This window comes from Aphelocoma coerulescens, chromosome 6 (assembly GCF_041296385.1).
Source record: "Aphelocoma coerulescens isolate FSJ_1873_10779 chromosome 6, UR_Acoe_1.0, whole genome shotgun sequence".
In the NCBI taxonomy this organism is placed as follows: Eukaryota; Metazoa; Chordata; class Aves; order Passeriformes; family Corvidae; genus Aphelocoma; species Aphelocoma coerulescens.
This window is the reverse complement of record NC_091020.1, coordinates 36296826-36308542: the sequence shown is the minus strand read 5'-3', so window position 1 is coordinate 36308542 and position 11717 is coordinate 36296826. Positions and strand designations below refer to the sequence as shown.

At 49.4% G+C, this 11717-nt stretch overlaps 1 long non-coding RNA gene across 2 annotated transcripts; it reads left to right on the top strand.

Moving 5' to 3' along the window:
• Window positions 1-5305: 5305 nt before the first annotated feature.
• Window positions 5306-10723, top strand: LOC138112892 (uncharacterized). 2 transcript variants are annotated; one of them, XR_011151902.1, is made up of 5 exons: window positions 5306-5600; window positions 6489-6636; window positions 6785-6922; window positions 8820-9110; window positions 10375-10723. It is a non-coding gene; the product is annotated as an uncharacterized lncRNA (long non-coding RNA). The 2 variants fall into 2 exon arrangements; XR_011151901.1 differs by having other exon boundaries at window positions 10079-10723.
• Window positions 10724-11717: the final 994 nt, after the last annotated feature.

The window sequence follows — 11717 nt, the reverse complement described above, 5'->3', positions numbered from 1 at the left end:
TCCAGTCCTGGTGTTTGATTAACTGTGTCTCACATGAAGCATTTCTTCTCTAATGCTCTCTTGATGTATTTGATAATGTACAAATTCCTGATGTATAATAGAAGGGGGGCTTTAGTTTAAGGCAAACTTTGATAATTCTTTAACTTTGGTAAGTGGAGAAATCCTTCCCTGGGAGGGTGGGCAGGCCCTGGCACAGGGTGCCCAGAGCAGCTGAGGCTGCCCCTGGATCCCTGGCAGTGCCCAAGGCCAGGCTGGACATTGGGGCTGGGAGCAGCCTGGGACAGTGGGAGGTGTCCCTGCCATGGCAGGGGTGGCACTGGGTGGGCTTTGAGGTCCCTTCCCACCCAGGCTGGGATTCCATGATTCTGTGATTCCATAAATCTGATTCTAAGCCAGCAGAGTCAGACTTTATTCCCATGAGATTTCAGTCCTATAGAGGTCAATCCCAATATTTTTTACAAGCTGGAGAAAAGTGTGTGATAACAGCAGCACAGGAGGTGACCTCTGGGAGTCCCAGCTGTAATGGCTTTTTGTTTGTTGTTTCCATTTGATTCTACCCAGCTCCTGTAAATCCCACACCTCCAGGGCGGAGAGCCCTGGGAGAACTGTCCATGCTGTCCCTGAGCCTGCCAGGGAAACTCAGTTGTGCCAGTCTGAGCCCTGGTTTTGCAGTGGGCTGGGCTGGGGAGCCCCGGGCTGTCCCAGGAATGCTGTGCCAGGCGATGGATGGTGGGTGGGATGTGCTCCCGCTGTCCTGCTCTGAGCTCGGAATTCCCAGTGCAGTGCTGGGAGTGAGAAACCAGGCCAGGGGAAGGCAATTAGTCCCTCTCCAGTTACAGAAGGAAACTGCCAATTTTGTGCATTGTTTTATAAATAAAGCCCTCACAGGAGTGGAATGAGCTGCTCCATATGTGCCGTTCCTCATGCACAGAGCACGGGGGGTTTATTATCATATTTTTGATGACTTGCTGTTGTTCTCTGTTTACTTTTGCCCAAAAATATGTCCTTGCTCTGCTGTAGTAATTTCCAGGTTCCCTAATTTGTTTTGTTTGAAGTGTATTTCTCACAGTCACACACTCCAGCATAATGCTGGCATGGAGCTTGTTATTTAGCAACTCATTTAAATGAAAATAGACATAATTTAAATAGACGGAAATGTCCTTTAATACTATTTTTAAAGACTAATGGAAGAGCTCTGCGGGCTGGTGCGATGCACTCTGGAATACAAAATAAACAGAGTTGTTCAGATGCATTTAGATGATTCTTCCAGCCCTTCATGGGGTTGTTTCAACTGCACAGTGGTAAGATTTATCAAAGGGATTGGGAATCACTTTGATACAAAAGAGATATTTATTTCTCTGCAAGCTGGCGTTTCCAGGAGGTGATGGAAAGGTTTCTCGTTTTTTGAAATATTGTTTTAGAAAATGCCAGTGGTGAGAATTCTTTGTGTCTGCAGCTTCTGCTCTTTCATGTACAGTGCCCAAATGATGATGGATTGTATTAATTGGAGAGATTGCTGCATTTCTCTTTGGGGTGGGTTAGAGGATGGACACGGCCTCAAGTTGGGCCAGGAGAGGTCTGGATTGAGTATTTGGAATTATTTCTCCATGGGAAGGGCTGCCCAGCCCTGGCAGAGCTGCCCAGGGCAGGGGTGGAGTCCCCATCCCTGGAGGGATTTAACAGCCCTGTGGATGTGGCACCTGGGGACGTGGGGCAGTGGTGGCCTGGGCAGTGCTGGGAATGGTTGGACTCGATGGTCTGAGAGGGCTTTTCCAACCTCACAATTCCCTGATTGCAAGACATGGAACAGAGCAGCAGCCAAGGCACTGCCTGTGGTGTGGCTGCTGTTCCCCCAGATAACAGCACACGGGAGCATCGGGGCCAGGTTAGGCCTAATTAGGGTTAAAGCTTTAGGGATTAGGATTAGGATCAGTGTCTCCAAATGCAAACAGAGGCACTGTAAGCAGGGCTTTAGATACATACAAATTTTTATTTATTTATTTCTATATTTATATGTATTTGTATTTCTTCCTTTTTTCACGTAAGAAACACTTTTGTTCTTTCTGGCTTCAAAGAATTTAACACAGTATCTGAAGTTTCATGAGTGAGCAGAGGAGTGCTGATGGGTGTCTTTATCCTCTCTTCCCTCCCTCTTTTATGTCTCATGAGCAAAATTTGGTAAATTGGGGCAAGGAATAGCAAGTTTAAGCAAGGCTTGGGCAAAGAAGAGAAAAGGCCTCATGAAGTCCAAGCCTTTACTTTCCTCCTTTTTGGTGAAATGAATGTGGCTGGGAGGGACTTCAGGAGCTCTGTGCCTGAAAGGGATTTTTAAAAATAATTTTTAAACAATTTTAAGTGAATGTTTGCATTCAAAGAGGAGGTTTCAGGGCTGTGCCATGGGCAGGGCAGGGCAGGGACCTCCCACTATCCCAGGTTGCTCCAAGTCCCATCCAACCTGGCCTTTGGCACTGCCAGGGATCCAGGGGCAGCCACAGCTTGTGCTCACCTTTGCTTCTCCACAGGAAAGGAATTTGTCCCACTCTGCAGACATGTAGTTTTTAAACCATGGCAGCTGTATAAATTAATTTTTATGACCTGCAGTATTTAATCTTATTAAATAATGACTTTAGGAGCCTGTTCCCTGGTGTAAGAGGATTAGGCTGCTCCACACTTTGTTTGTACTGCAGCGTGGAATCAGCTTAACACAAGTTTTATTGAATTTTTCCAACTTATCTTAGGAGAAGTGGTTAAGCAGAACTCATTGCCAATTACTCTGCTGAGTTAGGGTGACACCAAGTGCTGCAGGTCTTTGCTGGTCCCCTGGGTGCTCAGGGCTCTCCTGGTCCCTGCTGTCCCTTGTGTCACAGTGAGTGTCTGCAGAAGGGGAGCAAAGCGAGAGAATCCCAGATTGGTTTGGGTGGGAGGGACCCCAAAGCCCACCCAGTGCCACCCCTGCCATGGCAGGGACACCTTCCACTGTGCCAGGCTGCTCCCAGCCCCAATGTCCAGCCTGGCCTTGGGCACTGCCAGGGATCCAGGGGCAGCCCCAGCTGCTCTGGGCACCCTGTGCCAGGGCCTGCCCACCCTCCCAGGGAACAATTCCTTCCCAATCTCCCATCCAGCCCTGCCCTCTGGCACTGGGAAGCCATTCCCTGGGTCCTGTCCCTCCAGCCCTTGTCTCCAGTCCCTCTCCAGCTCTTCTGGAGCCCCTTTAGGCCCTGCAAGGGGCTCTGAGCTCTCCCTGATCCTTCTCCTCCCCAGGTGAGCCCCCCCAGCTCTCCCAGCCTGGCTCCAGAGGGGCTCCAGCCCTGGGAGCAGCTCCGTGGCCTCCTCTGGGCTCTCTCCAGCAGCTCCACGTCCTTCTTGAGTTTGGGGCTCCAGGGCTGGATGCAGAACCAGAGAAGAGGTGTCCAGGTGGACGAGGCCATGTGAAAGCCCATCAGGAACCTGAGCATGTGCGAGCCCTGGATCCACCCACCCCCCCGATGTGGCTGTGGCTGCTTTTCCAGTGTCTCCATGTCCTGGCCTCTGGCCCTGCAGCCCCCGTGTGCTGCGTGGGAGCAGGAGTGGGAGGGAAGCTGCTCCTGGATTTCTCTTCCCTCCATTCAGCTGCTTCCCCTGGAAAATGCAAGCTGCATTAAAGAGGCGGCATCAAGCTGGTAGAAGAAAGAGGTTTAAAAAAAACTCCACAGAAAAATGCCATAAATTAGAGCCATTGAGAGTTTCAATTTCTTTATTCTCATTGTTAATGTAATTTTTTTCACTTCTTTCTGTCTAACAGGATTGAAATTTCTACCAGGGTAGTATTGGCACAATATAATAAAATCAAACTCTTTCAACAAACTGTTGCTATAGAAAACTTAAAAGCAGGAAATTAATGTGCTTTGAAGTGCTGTAATTGTGGTTAATAGAGGGGTACATGGAGGATTAAAAATATATATATTTTGCTTACTTACTTTTTCCTCACCTGAATTCAGTTTTGAGGCAAAAAGCAAGACATTTAAAATTCCCTTAATGTCTCCAAATTACACTGCTCCTCTTTGTATTTCTGGATCACTCTCAAGTTTCCGTAATTAGGAATAGAAATAAGGCTGGAAAATGGAAGAGGCAGCAGCATGAAAAAATTAACTTTTCACGGGTTGCAGCAAGTGCTGTTTTTTCTCCCTGAAGCTCAGATTTTAGGGAGCCTGGGATATTTTAAAGATTATTAGCATGGAGAGATTTGTTCATCAAAGGTGTGTTTTAATTGAATATTTAGAAATATTGGAGTATGTAAATAAATAAAAATCAAAATGAAGTTTCCTAGGTGGGGCATCTCCACTTACCCAGGCTGTGCTCAGAGCTTGGCCTCTCTCCCATTGTTTATGGAGGTTATAAAATCGTCCTTCTGCCCCAAGGGAACCCAAACCAGGGGAGTCAATGGGCTGGGAGAGCTGGGGGGGCTCATCTGGAGAGGAGAAGGATCAGGGAGAGCTCAGAGCCAGAGAGCTGGAGAGGGACTGGGGACAAGGCATGGAGGGACAGGACACAGGGAATGGCTTCCCAGTGCCAGAGGGCAGGGCTGGATGGGAGATTGGGAAGGAATTGTTCCCTGGGAGGGTGGGCAGGCCCTGGCACAGGGTGCCCAGAGCAGCTGGGGCTGCCCCTGGATCCCTGGCAGTGCCCAAGGCCAGGCTGGACATTGGGGCTGGGAGCAGCCTGGGACAGTGGGAGGTGTCCCTGGCATGGCAGGGGATGGAACTAGATCAGCTTTAGGGTCCCTTCCAAGCCAAAGCAGGCTGGGATGCTGTGAGTTCTAATGAAGAATGAGAAAAGTGCTGTTTCAGATGCTGATTTGAGTATCGCGGATCCCTTCCCCGGCCCGTGCGGGCTCTGGGTGCCGCGCACTGAGCAGGGCTGGGGCAGGGGGAGCCAGGGCTCTTACTCACAGGACACCTTACACCGAATAAATGGCGCTTTTGTTTGGTTTTTTTTAGGCAAAAAGGAACGGTTTGATGTAACAGGAAATTTCCCCATGACATTTCTGTGACTGGCACTGAAAGCTGAGCGTCTGGAGAGGAGCAGTCCTGGGTGCGAGCTCGGGTAGGAGCTCACCCCATCCTTTCCCCCGACTCGGACCCCATTAGCTGGGGCTGGCAGGATCACGGTTGTCCCCAAGCCCTGCCCCGGCCCTGCTGGGCCGGGTGCCAGCCCCGGTGCCAAGGCAGAGCTCGGGTGCCAAGGCAGAGCTCGGGTGCCAAGGCAGAGCTCGGCCCCGGTGCCAAGGCAGAGCTCGGCCCCGTTTCAGGGGCAGGGGAGGCGGAGAGGCGGTCGGAGCAGGGACTGAACGGCGGCTGTGAGGAGCGGGCCCGAGAAAAGGCTGTGCTGGGCCATTTTCAGCTCTGGCTTTCACCGACCTGTGCAGGGCTAAAGCCTGGAGCAGTTCCAGCCTCACAGACCCGTACAAAGCCAGGAGCATTTGCTTCGTTCCTTCCCTGCGGGCTGTGAGGGTGGCATCCCCTCGCTGCAGGAGCAGCACGGCCCCAGCGCCGGCAGAGCTGCCTGCAGAGAGCCCGGCCCGCAGAGAAAACACGGAATATTTATAGCTCCGAGTGCTCCAGGTACAGGGGAACGTGCCCGGGGGAGCGGCGGGCGGGCAGAGCCTTTCTGGGAAGGAGGGATCCGCTCCGTGCGGCCCGGCCCAGCCCGCAGCAGCGCCCGGCGCCAGGGCCGGGCTGGGATGAGCGCGGGGACTGCCGATAACCGCGGCTCCTCCTGCTCACAGACAGCCTCAGCGCATTAAGTAGGAAATGGGAGATGGCAGGGAGCAGCCAGCTTTCCATTTTTTATGTTTCTCCCATTCTGTTTTGTGGGTTTGTCAATTTATTGGCCATTTCATCCAGCTCCTACTGGAGCACTTGCTACTGAATCGATGTAAAGATAATTTTAGTTTGCTTGCATGTAAAATTTATTCAAATATTGATAGTTCTCCTCACAATATGGCCCACATAGATCTGTCAGGACAAGGCAACCTATTTCTGAAAGCGATGCTTAAAATTAACTTCAGGATTTCAGAGCTGGACATGCATTACTTGGAATAATTTTAGCACTTCAGGGTTTGAATCAGTAGCCCTGTTTGTAACTTAAATAACCATAGGAAGAATTCGGTACTAAGCACCAAAGTGCCTTGGCTGATGTTTGAAAGCTCTGTGTGTGTATTCCTAAGGCAGGGTGGGGGAAGGGAGGATGATCATCAGAAGGAGAGAAAATTCCCATTTGTGTTTGCTTTCCTTGTGATTTCTTCTCTTATTGTCTCAGATCTGCTTCTTTTTTCCTTCATCCCTCCTTTTTCTTGGTCCATCCCCATCAGAGGAGGAAGTTCCTTCCCCAGGTTTGATGTGCCAGAGCCAGCACTCACAAAAGGCTGATTCCATATTCCCATTTTCCTTTTCCTTTTAAACTGAGGATGTTGAGCTATCTCAGTAACTTGGATTTTCCATGTTGAGCAGGACGTGGTGTCCAGTGGAAAGGATGAGTGACCCTGGTGATTGCCTGATGGTCTCCAGATCTGGTGTGGAGCCTGTGCCTTCCTCCCTGCTCATCTGCTGACCCGTGCACCATCCCAGCACTGCTTTGGGCCATTTCATTCACTCTTGGGTGCGTTTGATCCTCAAAGCCTTTGTTGGGACACCTTGGATGGGAGAAAAGCTGATACTTGTTATTTATTTGGGGGTGAGCTGCTTCCTGGGAGTTTTTGAAAGCATTAATTCCTTTTCTAGGCTTTAAATTTGAATTCCTGTTTCAGGTTTTGCTGTTTGCCAGTGTCAGTGTGGCAGAGGTGGATAATCCCATTGGATAGGGTTTGGGATAATGGCTTTCCCAGCACTTCCCACTTCACAGTAGAAGCCTCAGTCCTGCAGACACAACCAGAGTTATGTTCCAGGTACTTCCTAGAACTGACTAGACAGAACCAGATTTTTTTTTTCATTTCCATCTCCTTTTATGTCTGAAACAAATTCCAATGCATGAGAAGGAAATAGGGACCCATCAGTATTAGATGTCAAATTAGAAGCTTTAAATAGGTAGGTCTGGAGGGAAGGCAGGAGCACTTGCACAATTCCTTTTTCAGGAATTCTCCTGGGAAGAAGAGAGATCCTCACACAGCATCACTCTGAAAGCCGAATTACCTTTTTTAGATGGCTGATGAAAGTAGATGTGATGGCTACAAAACCCCTCTCCCCCTCCCTCCAGTCTTAATTAATAGCTGGACAAAGTTCATATAAATTTCCCACCTTGCAGAGACACCTCTTTGAACCTTTGTGCAGATATATTTTGAAGGGGTTTTTTGACCAACACTTAAAATATGTTTATTACCTGTTTTTTTTTTTTCCCCAAGTCCTGGTTCCTTAAAGTGAAAATAATGAAAGAAATGCTTTAACTCCTCAGTCCTTCAGGTGCCCTGTCCTGCACTGAGCGCACAGAACTCCCGAGCTTCCTCGGGGCTGTTCATTTATTTGCCAAAGACCAAAAGGTCAGGCACTTCCAGCTCGGTGAAGCTTCCAGTGAATTACATCATGCATAAAAATTTGCTATTTCCAAGCTACCCAGCCCCTCCTGTGAGGATACCTTGCTCGCCTGAGCAGAAAACAGGCTGTGCTAGCAGCTTTTGTGAGCAATGTTCTCCGTGAGCACACGGGCCCTCCACACAGCCCCTGCATGCAGCCCCAGCTCCTCGCTCCAGTGCTGCCCTCGGGGGCCATCCACAGGTTTGATCCCCATTTATTCTGCAGGGAATCACAGGGAAATGAGCTCCTGTCCAGGGCTGAGATGTGCACAGTAAGGGCCTGTCTTGAGCTGTGCACACAAACAGGGTTTGAGTGTCCGCTTAAGGCCCCAAACCTTCAGAAAAGACTGGGCAGGCAGATTCATAGGATCATGAGATTATCAAGCTTGGAAAAGGCCTCCAAGATCATCAAATTTGACCTTCAGCCAAACCCCACCATGCCCACTAACCCACAGCACAAAGTCCCAGGTCTGCTCCTTTTGAACACCTCCAGGGATGGGGACTCCACCACCACCCCTTCAGTGAAATCTTTCCTCACATCCAACCTGAGCCTCCCCTGGGGCAGCTTGAGGCCATTTCCCCTTGTCCTGTTCCTGTTCCCTGGGAGAAGAGGCTGATCTCACCTGGCCACCACCTCCTGTCAGGTTATGAACTTCCTCACAGTCTGATTGTTGCAGAATCATGGAATGGTTTGGGTTGGAAGGAGCCTCAAAGCCCACCCAGTGCCACCCCTGCCATGGCAGGGACACCTCCCACTGTTCCAGGCTGCTCCCAGCCCCAATGTCCAGCCTGGCCTTGGGCACTGCCAGGGATCCAGGGGCAGCCCCAGCTGCTCTGGGCACCCTGTGCCAGGGCCTGCCCACCCTCCCAGGGAACAATTCCTTCACTTACCAAGGTTACAGACTTAGCAGAGTTTTCCTTAGATTAAAAAAATAAATTACATTACAGCAGTTGTAGGTGCTGGAGCTGCAGTTTTCTCTCTGTTGGGGTGGCTCTGCCCTGGTTTCTTCTCTGGGATCAGAGGGAGGGGAGATGCTCCAACAGCCTGAGCCTTGCAGTAACAGTTTTGTGGTGGAAGCAGATCAATAGGTGGGACCTGGAAAATACAACCAAACCCTGAGGGGCTGGGGGTGTCAGTCACGAACCCTGCTGAGTGATCAGTCAGTGACTGGTGGGGGTGGAAGGGGCAGTGGGGCCCTGTGCTGCCCACAGGGACCCTGGGGAGGGGGCAGGGATGTGTTGTGATTGTGCAATCCATTATTTATTTTATTTTTAGGAATAAGAGATGACTAATGCTGAACCACTCCCAGAAGATTTAAACCTTTGGCTAAGCCCCATGGGGCAGGATTATCCCCACCTGCCTGACTGCCCTGCCCTGGCACCCTGGGGTTCCCTGGGAGCAGCACTCAGGTGAGGGGAGGCACAGGGCTCACCACAGCCTTTGGAGCATCCATCCCACAGTGGTGGCACCTGCAGCACCTTCCAGCTCCTGGGCTCTGAGGGACAAGGACTGACCTGGTGGCTGTGGGAATTCAACAGCTGAGCATGGAGAGAAGGCAGTGGTGAGGTGAGAGGGGAGGGAACCAGCTGGTTCCCTCTGGGACCTAGGAAGAGGCTGTTTTATCTCCTTTGAGTAAAAGTTCAGCCCTGTTGAGTTTCCCCTGTTCCCTTCACTCTGTTGTTCCCTTCACTCTGTTCCTGGGGGGCACTGGACATCCTCTGTGCTGAGGGGAGATAACACCCAGTTCTCCTGGTGAATGATAGCAGCACTGTGGCATTTGATTAACCCCGCTGAGAGCACGATCTGTGCACGGGTGTGTTTAGGCAAGGCCCCTGGACTGGAAGTCCTGTCACTTCCAGAATCACATTTCCAATTCAGAAAAGACTGGGCAGGCATATTCACAGGATCATGGGGTTGTCAGGCTTGGATACTGCAAAACTGCAAATCCACGGGAGCTGGCACCCAGCCGACACTAATGAAAAATATGTGTGGGAAAGGACAGTGGAAATGGAGGTGCTGTTCTTGTAGCAGCACTCCCAAAGCAGGAAGAGTCCCACACATCTTCTCTCTCAGGGCTGGCTTTCCTGAACCTCCAGGCTGGACATTGGGGCTTGGAGCAGCCTGGGACAGTGGGAGGTGTCCCTGCCCATGGCATGGGGTGGAGCTGGATGAGCTTTAAGGTCCCTTCCCACCCAGGCCATTCTGTTATTTTTTATGATCCTGTGTAATATTGCAAAACCATCATTTTTGCAAATTCTGTCCTGAATTTAGAAAATAATTCTAAATGATTTTATTAAAAAATGAATTCTGATCAATTTTAAAAGGAAAAATGAGACTTACCATGAAAAAATTTTGAACCATAGCAACAGTATAAAAATTATTTTTTGAGGGGGATCTTTTACAACTTAATTCCATCCCTATTTTCTATTTTTAACTTTTAATCAAAGCTTCTGACTTGTTGGGAAATACAATAAATCTTTATATCTCCAAAGCTTTTAAAGTGTTCACTGTGCCTGCTGTTCTCTTTCTGACAGGAGATTATCCTTTTGAGCTGGAAATTTTCTATTTGGGTCTAAAACGGTTGAAAGTGGAAGTGGGGCCTCAGGTCCGATTAACAGCAGCCCTAATGAAGGCGTGGGATGTGGAGAGGCTTTCCATGGCAGGGATGTGCTCCGGCCCCGCTGCTGTGACCACGCTCAGAGCTCGCAGAAAGTCCCACTTTGGTCCTACGGTCGCTTTTCTTTTTTGGTTCCAGCCCTGCTGTCCTCACACAGCCCTGTCACAGGGACTTGCCCAAACCTGAGGGTTGTTTTCCCCTCTCTGTCCTCAGCTGGAGCTGCCTCAGCACCATCACCAAACCGGAACAGTGGGGATTTCATGGAATCACAGCATCACTGAGGTTGGAGAAGACATCCCAGGTCCTCAGTCCCAAACTTCACCCAAATCCCACCAGGCCAAATAAACCCCATCGCAAATTCCTCATCTGCTCGGTTCTTGAACACTTCCAGGGATGGGGACTCCACCACTGCCCTGGGCAGCTGTGCCAGGCCTTGAGTGCTGTTTCAGGGAAGGAATTTTCCCCAATATCCACCCTGAACCTCTCCTGGTGTAACTTGAGACCATTTCCTGCTCTCCTTTTCCAAGTTCCTTGGAGAAGAGACCAACTAACTCACTAACTCCTCCTTAGCTTATTATTAATAAAATGTATACAATCAGTGAGTCATTAATTTTAAGGTATTGGATCCCAGGATTTCCTGCCTGACTTTTTCTGCTTTTTATTTCCTGTCTGCTCAAAAACTTCTCCAAGCCTTGGCTTCCTTCTTTTTCCTCTTCCCACTTTGAAATTAATCATTTGTGTGTTTCAGTCTGTTGGATGCTCAAAGGAGCACATGGAAGAGGAACAAACCTCAATCCTCCAGCTGCAGGATGCTTCATCCAGCACCATTTCCCGTAGCTGGAAGTGGGAAGGTGGAGCTGCTGGAGCCAAGCTCTGGGGTGGGGATTGGCTCTGGGGAATGGATGTGGTGATGTGGGAAACTTATCCAGGTAATCCCTTATGGTGTTCATTTATTTCCTGAGAAATATTTCTTTTGGCATGGCTGCTTTTTTCTGGAGAGCTGGACTTGAATAATGTGTTTATTAGGGCATTTCAAAGCATTTATTAGGGTATTTCAGTGCATTTTAGGATATTTTCAATGCATTTTTAGGGTGTCTCAAGGGCAGGGCTGGGGCACTCCCTCCAAATGATGGGAATCAGATCCAACAGCTCCTACTATGAAAACTTAGGGAAGCTGCTGCAGCTAAAACAGAAGATTGTAATCCTTGAGTGACCATAACCATTGGGGGAGTGGGAGGACAGGAGGCTCTAAAGCTGCCCTCTTGAGCCACACTTACTAAATCACTTTTACAGCCTGCAAATTCCCATGGATGCTTCACGTTCCCTGATTTTGTTAGTGCTGCCTTTAAATTTAGCTTTAAATTCTTGTTACCATCAAGCTTTCCTTCCGGATTTTGAGCACATGGGAATTCATTTCAGACTATTGCCTTAAAAGTAGGAGAACACAGTATTTGTGCAAGGCTTCTAAAATATTTTGTTCTAAACTTGAGTCCTACTCTTTCATACAAACCATCAACACTTTGAGTGAGTAATTCTTCTAAAAATAACTCCTACCT